Source organism: Cryptomeria japonica, chromosome 2, assembly GCF_030272615.1.
Source record: "Cryptomeria japonica chromosome 2, Sugi_1.0, whole genome shotgun sequence".
NCBI classification, from domain to species: domain Eukaryota; kingdom Viridiplantae; phylum Streptophyta; class Pinopsida; order Cupressales; family Cupressaceae; genus Cryptomeria; species Cryptomeria japonica.
Genome location: NC_081406.1, coordinates 628453580 through 628465325, shown reverse-complemented (window position 1 = coordinate 628465325; position 11746 = coordinate 628453580).

Below are 11746 nucleotides of genomic sequence, written 5' to 3'. Positions count from 1 at the left end.
GGTATAGAAAATAAGCTCCATGGTTCAATGAGACTTGATGGATGATTTTTTTAAAAAGTGATGGACTGTGGGAAAAAAATGACTTTTTTAAAATATCAAAAAATTATTCTTTGAATTAATGTGAAGGCTCAATATTCTCTTGGTAAAATAGATTATTAATTTTCATGAGAATATTTTTTAAGAAGTGAGAAGTGTTGGTAAAAGGTACATACAAAGTTCTTTTTTTTGAACATGTACATTTTAGGGACTTAGAACAATATTTGTCTTCATTAATCATTCTTTGACTTGTGTAAATGATTTGCTAGATTAAATAATTGGTTTTAGTGTACTGATGAAGTGAAAGTAAAAAAATAAAATAAAAAAGATTTAATTGATTTAATTTTGGGGAATGGAAATCATGAGCTTAATCAAATAAAAGTTGAATTTATTTATTTAAGGTTAAACATTAGAATAATGATTGATTGATTGAGTAAATAGTTTTGATTTATTCAATAAATATTAAAAGAAGGTAAATTGATTAATTAAATACTTACAATTATGTAATTAATGTTGGAAGACAAATTAGGACAATTAATTTACTAATATAATTTATTTAATCAATATAAAGAAGATGTGAAGTGGATTGATGATACTAGAATTGTGATGCAGGAGCATCCCCAGTTCATAGCAATCTTGCATCAACCAAAAACATTTTCCTTTCTGTTTGCTTTTTGTTTGCAGTTTCAACTTTTCTTTCCGTGTGTCTCATTTTTGGCTCATCGGATCTTGTGGAGTTGGATTCTACTTGAAGACTTGATCATCTTTCTTATTTCCAGACCGCATCACATTTGGATCATTTTTCGGCAAGATATCACTATCGGTTTCTTTGACAGTTTCCTATTACCGGTTGACAGTTTCCTGTTACCGGTTGACAATTCTTGTTACCAGTTGCCTGGGCCTATTTTGGTGATCTACCGAAACCCCTTCCGAAGCTTGCAGAGCCTTGGGCCTTGATTCCGATGTTCCTTGGCATGTGGCCGACCTTTTCCCGCAATCTACACTTCACCCTTTGTATTTTCTAGAGGAATCTCTTGGCGGAGGCCAACCTTGTTGATTTTACACGTTAGGTCTTGTTCTTCGGGTTTTGTTCCCTTTTGGGCCGATCAGATCCTTTGGATCGTATATATAATTGTAATTGTGCATTATAATGTAACAAATCGAAGAATGAAGTAGCGAGACTGTGCATAGAAGATATATCTTAAGATTCAAGGTCCTGGTTGTGACCTATTCTACATGTTCTACTAGGCCCGTGAGCCGGTTATGCTATAATCCGGTTGCTACCGGTTGGTTGTAATCATTTTTCATGAAATAAAATAATCTATTCTGCATTGCCTCCATCATATCTTTGTGTTTTTGTTGTGTTTACTCTTGCTGACCGGTCCGGATTGATCTCTTTGAGGTCCCTCCTCACCGGTGATTGCTTCAAGTGGTATTAGAGCGAAGTTTCCTTCTGGAGGTTGCGTGTCCTGAATTTTTGTTGTAGGGTGGTAGATTGTGAATCTGACCTACAACTGCAAAGGATTGGCGTAAACGATGGCGCAAAGAGGAGCTAGGAATGGTGGAGAACATGGGAATGCAGACCCTGCTGTGATGAAAATGTTGTGAGGTATAGCAGACTGGTTGGAAGCTGTGGAGATAGCCCAAAGTAGAGACCGACATATTGAAGATGTAAGTTAAGATGAAGGAGAAGAAGCCCCGACAGAACAAGCAAACCCATCGACGATTGATCCAGATGAGGAAAGGTTTTGAGGGTTTTGAGTAGGGCAAATACTAAACGTCAGTTTACCCCACCCGAATATGATGGGAAGTTAGATTCAGATGAATTGATGGATTGGATCTCAGAGATGGAAAAGTATTTCGATTTTGAAAACACTGCAGGAGAGAGGAAGTTGAAATATGCCTATACCTAGTTGAAAGGTCATGCATCTCTTTGGTGGGAGCTACAAAGAAGAGGTAAAGAGTAGATTAATACATGGGATCAGATGATTGCTAAGTTAAAATCGAAGTTTATGCCAGTTGATTATCAAGTGAATCTGTTCTAAAAGTTGCAGAATTTGAGACAGAAAGAATCTAGTATGAAGGAGTACACCGAAGCATTTTACAAGTTGAATACCAGATCCGGACATGTTGGTGATGAAGTTGAACAAGTTGCAAGATATTTGAATGGATTGCAAATGTCTATACAAGATGAACTCAATTTGATCAAATTGGAGAGTGTTGAAGAGGCAGTATGCCCTAAATACAAAAGAGAAACTAAACAAAAGACATGAGCAGAGGCAGAGAGGTAGAGATGGAAGGTTTATCGGAGGAAGATTTCAAGGAGGAAGAGGATATATTGGAGGTAGAGGAACCTGTATAGATTAGAACAAGGACAAGGAAGTGAACAAAGAAAATAATTCGTACCAGAAGGATGATAGAAATTTCTATTGGAGGAGAGAACTGGATGACTACCGAAATGAGAATTTTGGAAGACAAGACAAGAGATCATTTAGAGGAACTTGCTATAAGTGTGGAGGAGAAGGACATTGTGCTTTCAAGTGTAAGAAGACAAAGAATACCGAAAGAGCAGCAGTGGTGGAAGAAAACCCCACCAGATTAGGCAATAAACCAGAAGATGGAGAACTGTTGGTGATGAGGAGAGCTTTGTGTCATACTGGAGGAGATGAAGAGCCCTTGCAGAGGAAGAATTTGTTTAAGACCGGATGTAATTATCTGGTAAGTATTGTAAAGTTGCTATTGATAGTGGTAGTTCAAATAATCTTGTTTCAGAAGAGATGGTGAATAATTTGAATTTGGATAGATTGAAACACCCTAAACCTTATTAGATAGAATGGATTCAGGATGAACATAAGTTGTTAGTAAGTGAGCAATGTTTGGTGAAATTGAAAATCGGGAATTATCATGATAAAATCTTGTGTGATATTATGCCTATGGATATTTGTCATCTTTTGTTGGGTAGACCTTGGGAGTTTGATAGACAAGCAGTACATGATGGGAGGAAGAATACATACACTATTGTGGCCAATGGTATGAAGCAAACCTTTTTGCCTTTGGAGGAACCTTTGAAGAATGAAGTCTGTACGAATGCTAGAATCTGTTTGGTAGATGGAAGGAAATTTCTGGATGGATTGAGACATGAGAATGTGTGTTTTTCCTTAATTCCTAAGAAGACTGAGAAACCGGAAGCAGAAGGAGAACAACCAGAAGAGATAAAAGATTTGCTAACAGAATATGAAGACATCATTTCAAATAATGTACCTAATGGATTGCCACCTGTGAGAAGTATCAGTCATTGCATGGACTTGGTTCCCGGAGCTAGTTTGCCTAACAAAGACACACACCGACAGAGAATGAAGAAATGCATAGACAAGTGCAAGAGTTGTTGAAGAAAGGTTTGATCAGGGAAAGTCTGAGCCCTTGTGCAGTACCAACAGTATTAGCACCTAAGAAGAATGGAGAGTGGAGATTGTGCACTGATTCTTGAGCAATAAACAAGATCATAGTGAAATATCGGTTTCCTTTGCCTATGATGGATGCCATAATGGACTATTTAAGTGGAGCAAAATACTTTACAAAGATAGATTTGAAGAGTGGATATCATCAGATCAAGAGCAGAGAAGGAGATGAGTGGAAGACAATATTTAAGACAAATGAAGGACTGTATGAATGGTTGGTGATGCCTTTTGGGTTAACTAATGCACCAAGTACTTTCATGAGGCCGATGAATGAGGTATTAAAATAAATTCTTGGGTATATTTGTTATTGTGTATTTGGATGACATTTTGATTTTCAGTAAGACAAAAGAGGAACATTTGTTGCAGTCGAGACAAGTTTTGCAAACATTGAGAGAAGAAAAGTTATTGATAAATATCAAGAATTATACTTTCATGAAGGATGAGTTAGTCTATTTAGGATTTGTAATATCTGAGGATGGTTTGAAGATGGACCTTGAGAAAGTGAAAGCAATTGTTGAGTGGCCTACACCGGAAAGCATTGGAGAGGTAATATCATTGCATGGATTGGCTAGTTTATACTAGAAGTTTATCAAAAATTTCAGTTCAATTTGTAACCATATGACTGAGACCATGAGAGGAGATCAGAAGGAATTCAAGTGGACCACCAGAGCAAACAAAAGTTTTGAACTATTGAAGCAGAAAGTGACTAAGCATCCTATGTTAGCTTTACCGGATTTGAATAAAGTATTTCAAGTGGATTGTGATGCAAGTGGAACAACAACAGGAGTAGCCTTTAGTTAGGAAGGGAGAGTAGTAGCTTATTTCAGTGAGAAATTGAATGATGCCCGAAGGAGATATTTAGTGTATGATCAAGAGTTTTATACCATAGTTAACGCCTTGAAGAAATGGAGACATTACTTGTTGCCTAAGGAGTTTGTGTTGTATACAGATCATCAAAATTTGTAGTATTGGAATAGTCAAAGTAAGTTGAATCAGAGACATATGAGATGGGTAGAGTTCTTGCAGAGTTATACCTTCGTGTTGAAGCATAGAAGTGGGAAATCTAACAAAGTTGTTGATGCATTAAGTAGGAGAAGGAATTTGCTGACATAGATGAGAGTGACGATATTAGGATTTGAAGAATTGAAGACCTTGTATGATGAAGACCCAAATTTTGCAGAACCTTGGAAAGCATGTAGAGAACTGGTTATGGTAGATAGAAGCAAATTGTTGGATTACTTCATTCAGGATGGGATGTTATTCAGAGGAGTTCAATTGTGCATACCTAAGAGTTCTATGAGGGAGAATCCGATAAAGGAGAAACACAGTGGAGGTTTAGCTGGACATTTTGGTATTGACAAAATAATAGCATTGGTGAGTGAGCAACACTTTTGGCCCCAGATTCATAAGGATGTTAAGAGATATGTGCAAAGTTGTAGAGTTTGTCAAGTTGCAAAGGGTAGTAGTCAGAATGTGGGATTATATAAACCTTTGACAGTATGGGTAAGACCTTGGGAGGATATAAGCATGGATTTTGTCCTTAGATTTCCCAAGAGGGAACGATTCTATATTTGTGGTAGTGGATAGATTCTCGAAGATGCCTCATTCCATACCTTGTAAGAAGACATCAAATGCATTACATGTAGCAGACCTATTTTTCAAGGAAGTAGTGAGATTGCATGGATTGCCTAAGATCATAGTTTCAGACAAAGACACTAAGTTTGTTGGCTATTTTTGGAGAACACTTTGGAAGAAGATGAAGACATATTTGAAGTTCAGTTCTACTTTTCATCCAAAGACTGATTGATAGACATAAGTAGTTAACCAGAGTTTGGGCAATTTGTTGAGATGTTTAGTTGGAGATAAAACTGGAAGTTGGGATTTGATCCTTGCACAAGCAGGGTTTTCCTACAAGAATGCAGTAAATAGGAGTACCAGAAGAACACCTTTTGAGATAGTTACCATAGTGGATCCTAGAGGTATATCAGAATTAAGAGACATTAACAGTGAAGACTGGAGAAGTTTAGAAGCAGAAGACTTTGCAGATCACATGGCAGCCTTGCATATTCAGGTTAAGCAACATTTGGAAGACATGAACATCAAATATAAGGTGAAGGCATATGAGAAGAGGAGACAAGGAATTTTAAGCTAGCAAAGAAGTGATGGTACATCTGAGGAAAGAGAGATTTCCAGTTGGTACTTATAATAAATTGCAGATGAAGAAGTTTGGACCTTGCAGGATTTTGAGGAAGTTTAGTTCTAGAAATGCATATGAAGTGGAGTTACCAGATAGTCTGAGTATTTCACCTGTATTTAACATTACAGATCTTCATGAGTATCATAAACCAGAATTCAGTGAGGACAATATTACAGACTTGGAGAAACAATTTCCCCAGAAGGAAACAGATCAAATTGAAGACATTTTGGATAGTAGGATTGGGCGAAGTACCCAAAGAAGTCAGTATAAGGAGTGTCTTGTGAAGTGGAAGGACAAACCAGTTGAAGATTCATCTTGGATTTCTCAGGAAGAGGTAGACCGCCTTGGTTTTCCTCTGACCCCAACAAAGTGAGAGGATCAATTTTTTGATAACCCCGAATGTCTGATGCAGGAGCATCCCCGATTCATAGCAATCTTGCATCAACTAAAAACATTTTCCTTTTTGTTTGCAGTTTCAACTTTTCTTTCTGTGTGTCCCGATTTTGGCTCACTAGATCCTATGGAGTTGGATTCTACTTGAAGATTTGATCATCTTTCTTATTCCTAGACCGCATCGCATTTGGATCATTTTCCAGCAAGATATCGCTATCGATTTCTGTGACAGTTTCCTATTACCGGTTGATAGTTCTTGTTACCAGTTGCCTGGACCTATTTTGGTGATCTACCGAAACCCCTTCCAAAGCTTGCAGAGCCTTGGGCGTTGATTCCGATGTTCCTTGGCATGTGGCCGACCTTTTCCTGCGATCGACACTTCACCCTTTGGATTTTTCAGAGGAATCTCTTGGCAGAGGCCGACCTTGTTGATTTTACATGTTAGGTCTTGTTCTTTGGGTTTTGTTCCCTTTTGGGCCGACCGGATCCTTTGGATCATATATATTATTGTAATTGTGCATTATAATGTAACTAATCAAAGAATGAAGTAGCGAGACTATGCATAGAAGATAGATCTTAAGATTTAAGGTCCCGGTTGTGACCTATTCTGTATGTTCTACCAGGCCTGTGAGTCGGTTATGCTCTAATCCGGTTGCTACCGGTTGGTTGTAATCATTTTTTCATGAAATAAACAATCTGTTCTGCATTGCCTCCATCATAACTTTGTGTTTTTTCGTTGTGTTTACTCTTGCTGGTTGGTCCAGATTGATCTCTTTGAGGTCCCTCCTCACCAGTGACTGCTTCAAATTGTCAAGAGACAAACTTAGCTTTCTATATTTTACCCCTTTTTGAGATGATGTTATGACTTAGTAGAAACGATGTCATTTAAACCAAAAATAAATTATAACATTTTGGGGTTAAAAAGAGAGTAACATGCCCAAATCAATAAAAAAATGTTAGCATGTACATAACTACAAAAAGCTTGTTTTAGCATGAACGGTTTATGTAGAGCATCCTAGTGTTTCTTTCTGAAGTAATGCTTTTGCAAGGGAAATGATGTATGTTGCAATCCTAAGAAGTATCTAGGATTGGCACATGTATCGATGAATGTCATATGCATTTCAAAGTGAAAGGTATGCACTAATTGGGAGGTATATGAATGTTTTAGCACATTGTGTGAGTAGGGAGACATATGCATTTTCATGGTTTAATGCATATGTACATAGCATGGCATGTACACAAACAATTATATTAGTATTTCTTTCGAAATAATTTGACATGGTTTTTGAATGGATGGAGTAGTAGTTACTTAGATTGATAGCTCAACAATGGGTTTCAAATGTGCTCTAGTTGACTACACAATTTGATGAGGGATATTAGGAAGTCGTAGAATAATAAGTGTGGCTCATGACACATAGAACAAATGCCATCAATGAGTGCCTAGGTAAATTATTATATTGTTGGTTGAGAGGTGTCATAGTGAGACCAAAACCTTCCATTTTTCCACTAAAGATATCACTATTGTCATAGAGGATGTATGGTAGAAAATGTAGATTTTGATATGTGGGCACATATCTATTATTAGGGTTGAACATTAAAGGAGTCCTTGGGGAGGCTATTTGGGAGGAGTGGTCTACCATACACAATAGAGAATACAAATAATTTTCTCTATCTTTGTGGCTGTCGTAGGTCACTACCTAAGTGAAAGCTGGGTTCCCATAGAAAAGGAACATTAACTAGATTATTTTCAACCATAGTAATTTTTTACAAAAAATTCAACATAATTTATTTATCCAATCCAAAGTTTTTATATTCTCCCTATCTCATCCAATTTGCATTCTAGGGATCTACTTTGTAGTGCCTTAGTCATTTATTTTAAATTGTAAACAAAGACAAGATTTTAATTCCTTAATTATTTCTATCCCAAATATTAACACGCCATCAATATTCAAAGTGACGATGATAAAATGATCAATGTAATATTTAAAGTGAATGAAATGATTTGATTTAGACCTAATAAACCTCAACTTCAAAATATGTGAATCAAAATTTTGATACCATATTATAGGAGACCATTTTAAACCATATAAGGATTTCTTCAACTAACAAACTAAAATTTTCTTACTCTTTTCAATTTAGTGCTATGGCCATGACATGTAGATCTTCTCCTTCAAATCACTATGCAACTTTTTTTTCTTCACGTCCACTTTCTCAATCCCATTAAGAAAAGAAAAAACACACAACAAAATTATTTTGATAAATGTGAAATTTTGCAATAGAGGAAAAAATATAACTAAAATCTATTCCCTTAAGCTAGAAATAACCTTAGAAGTTAACCATTCACACTTTTCAATGTTATCGATATGTAGGAAATGAGATCCTAGCCTAAGAATGCAAACTAGTATCTCAAATCTCCATTGCATATCATTAGAAGTATAAAATTGGTTTTGTTATAGTTATAATATAAGATATGAACACTTGCAGGTTCATGAATCCTTTTTTTATTGCAAGGGATTTAATATTATGAAGTGTGTGTGAATGAGGTAGGCTAAATGATAGAAAAATGATAATTTTTTGCATAATAGTAACATACAGAACTAGAAATCAACACAAAACTCATATTCCAAAATGAGATACAAGGAGGAACCTATAGTTGAACTCTAGCAAAAAATATGTTAGAAAATGGAGAAATATCATGCCCTAGTCTAAGGGTTTGTTTATCATTAGAAGGTTCTAGATTCTAGATTAGAAAGTTGTATGGATTTGTCTTCCTAAAAATCAACCAAAAAGTTTCAAACACTGGATAATTTTGGCATGGTCCAAGGGTTTTTGCCTATTCAAAATCTAGATTTGTTTGTCTCATTCTTCTCTACACTCCTATAGCCTCCTCTACGTTTAAATCTAAACCTATGCACACGAAAAGAAAAAATGGTTGTGTTGTATAGGGGATTGCCTAAGTCAAACCACACATTGGTTTTCCCACCTCCACAACAACAATGATGATATAAAAGAGAGATTATCCTTAGCAAATACATAGGTTAAATCATAATTGGCACGATAAATTGACAAGATTATACCTTAGGAATGATGATGGTGGTGATGCAATTCTATCTAGACAAATTTTTCAAGTGTGGATGAAATAACATAATAAACCATAACAAAATCAATCATGAAATCTGTTAGAGATATCTTTTATTAGCTAATAATTATTTATTTAATTATTAGTCTATTATACTCTATGCTTAAGCTAAACTTACGAATCTTATAATTCTTCAGGGTTTTCTCCTTTAGGGTTTCAAGTATCCTCTTATAAGGATTCTCTCTTTGTATTTTCATAACAACTGTAATTATTGAATTGCATTCTTGTTGCACAATCAATACGACTCCTCTTTTTTGGATCTCTAGATTCTGGCCTCCATAGCCTTTTTGTTTCTCTCTTTCCGTGACAAGTTTGCATGCAGGTGATCTTTGGGAGTTGTAGAGTTGATTTTTCCTCAACTCCAATATGGTATCAGAGCTCCAGATCTGCATGCCCCTGTTCTCTTCATGAGAGATTTTGGGCCTTGTTCTTCAGATCTGTGTATTCGGGGGGTTTGTGCAGTTGTTTTTCTATTTCTGGGGGTAGCTGATTTTTTGGTACATTTTGGTGCCAAAAGGACCTCACAATTGGATTCAAAAGGCTGATTCCATGAATTTTGATATATAATTTGCCTATTTTCAGTGACATGGGTATGATTTTTTATTGGCACATTTTTCAAGGCACAAAAATCTGTACGACTGTACCTGCAAATGCGTCCGAAAATTTTCATCAAAATAAATAAATAAATTTTTACCGTCTTTATGCCCTTAAAGAGGGGTTTTTTCTTCTTCTTTTGGTCGTAACTTGGTCATACGGAGGCATTTTTCAACAAATCTTATATCGTCGAAAAACTCTTTCTGAGGTCTATCCAGATCTGGAGGTTTGAACTTTTGATTTTGCTTTTTTGATGGCATTTTTTGCTGTCAAAGCTAGAGGTTCCTTTTTGCACTTCGAGAGACATCACTTGAGCATCCGAACTCTATTTTTCGAAAACTTTATATTGTTGGAAAGCTTGTTCTGTGTACTTTCCAGTCATATGAGTGTTCTTTCCAAATTCGGCTCCAGGTATATTTTATTCAATTTTTTTCTTTTCAGCACTTTGGTGAATATCTTGGATGTTTGATCTCTTTTTTTGAGTAGGATGTCTCGTATTTGGCTATTCTTTCTGTTTCCAGTTTTTTGTGTCTTTTGATCATTGCAACATTTTATTTATGCAAATGCACTAAGATAAAGTGCCATCATGCATTGTATACTTGGGATCTTGCACATCTTGTGCCTTATTGTACATGCACTACTTATAAAGTGCCATGGGGGGTTGATGTTTGCCTTTTTTGTCATCTACCTTTGTCACGTGAGTGCTCCTTCCATGACATTAGCCTCATGATGTGTGTCAAGTTAGTGTTCCTTCCATGACATTATGTACTTTCTCTACACCTTTGATGTTTCTGGTTCTTCGTCATGCAATTTTTGTTGGTCGTTCTTTTCAGTGTACCTGTCCCTCTCCCTTTTCAACATTATGGGGAGGTTTGTCTTGGTGTTCAAATGCTTCCTTGGTTCGATTGATAAACTCTTCAGGCTTTGGTGTTTCATGCCATCTATATCTTCGAGTTCAGTTGTTTGCCTTTGTTTGCCATCCGATGCGAGTAGTGTCATTTGAGGGCACTCATGTAGATTACAGTCTTCTCTACCTAGTCCTGTTCTATTTCAGTGGAGGTTCTTCAGATCAGTACTTACTCTTCAACAATGTTTGCAGCTATTTCATGCTTTAGTAGTGTTCTTCATTCTCTTGCTTTGTTCCTATCTTTTGGAACACTCTTGTTTGGAGGCTTCTTAGTCCTTCACTTGAGATTTCATCTCTTCTTGGAGAGGAGTTTTGTTCCCACAGGGTTTTCTCCCTTTTCTCCACTTTACAGAGATTTTATTGTACTTGGGTACTTCATCAGGCCTAGTTGTCGGGACCCATTGTTGCTTTCCTGCATTGTTTACATGCTTTTTTAGTCCTTAGTTGTTTTTTAGCTGCTCCCTAAGTTTATCTTAAGGGGGGAGGGGGGTGTTAGAGTTATCTTTTATTAGCTAATAATTATTTATTTAATTATTAGTCTATTATACTCTATGCTTAAGCTAAACTTAGGAATCTTATAATTCTTCAGGGTTTTCTCCTCTAGGGTTTCGAGTATCCTCTTATAAGGATTCTCTCTTTGTATTTTCATAACAACTGTAATTATTGAATTGCATTCTTGTTGCACAATCAATATGACTCCTCTTTTCTAGATCTCTAGATTCTGGCCTCCATAGCCTTTTTGCTTCTCTCTTTCTGTGACAGGTTTGCATGCAGGTGATCGTTGGGAGCTATAGAGTTGATTTTTCCTCAACTCCAATAAAATCATACTTGAAGATAGGTTTTTGTAGCTTGTTGTTCCTTGTACTCATATCTGCTCTTGAATTGATTTAGGAATCCTTGATCTTGATCACTTAGGCTTTGTGAATGATAGATGATTTTTTTTTTTTATATATGGTTATCAAGGTATTTTCAAATTTAGGTCGACTTTCAATGGTCAAATGACAATATTGAGATCGGATTAC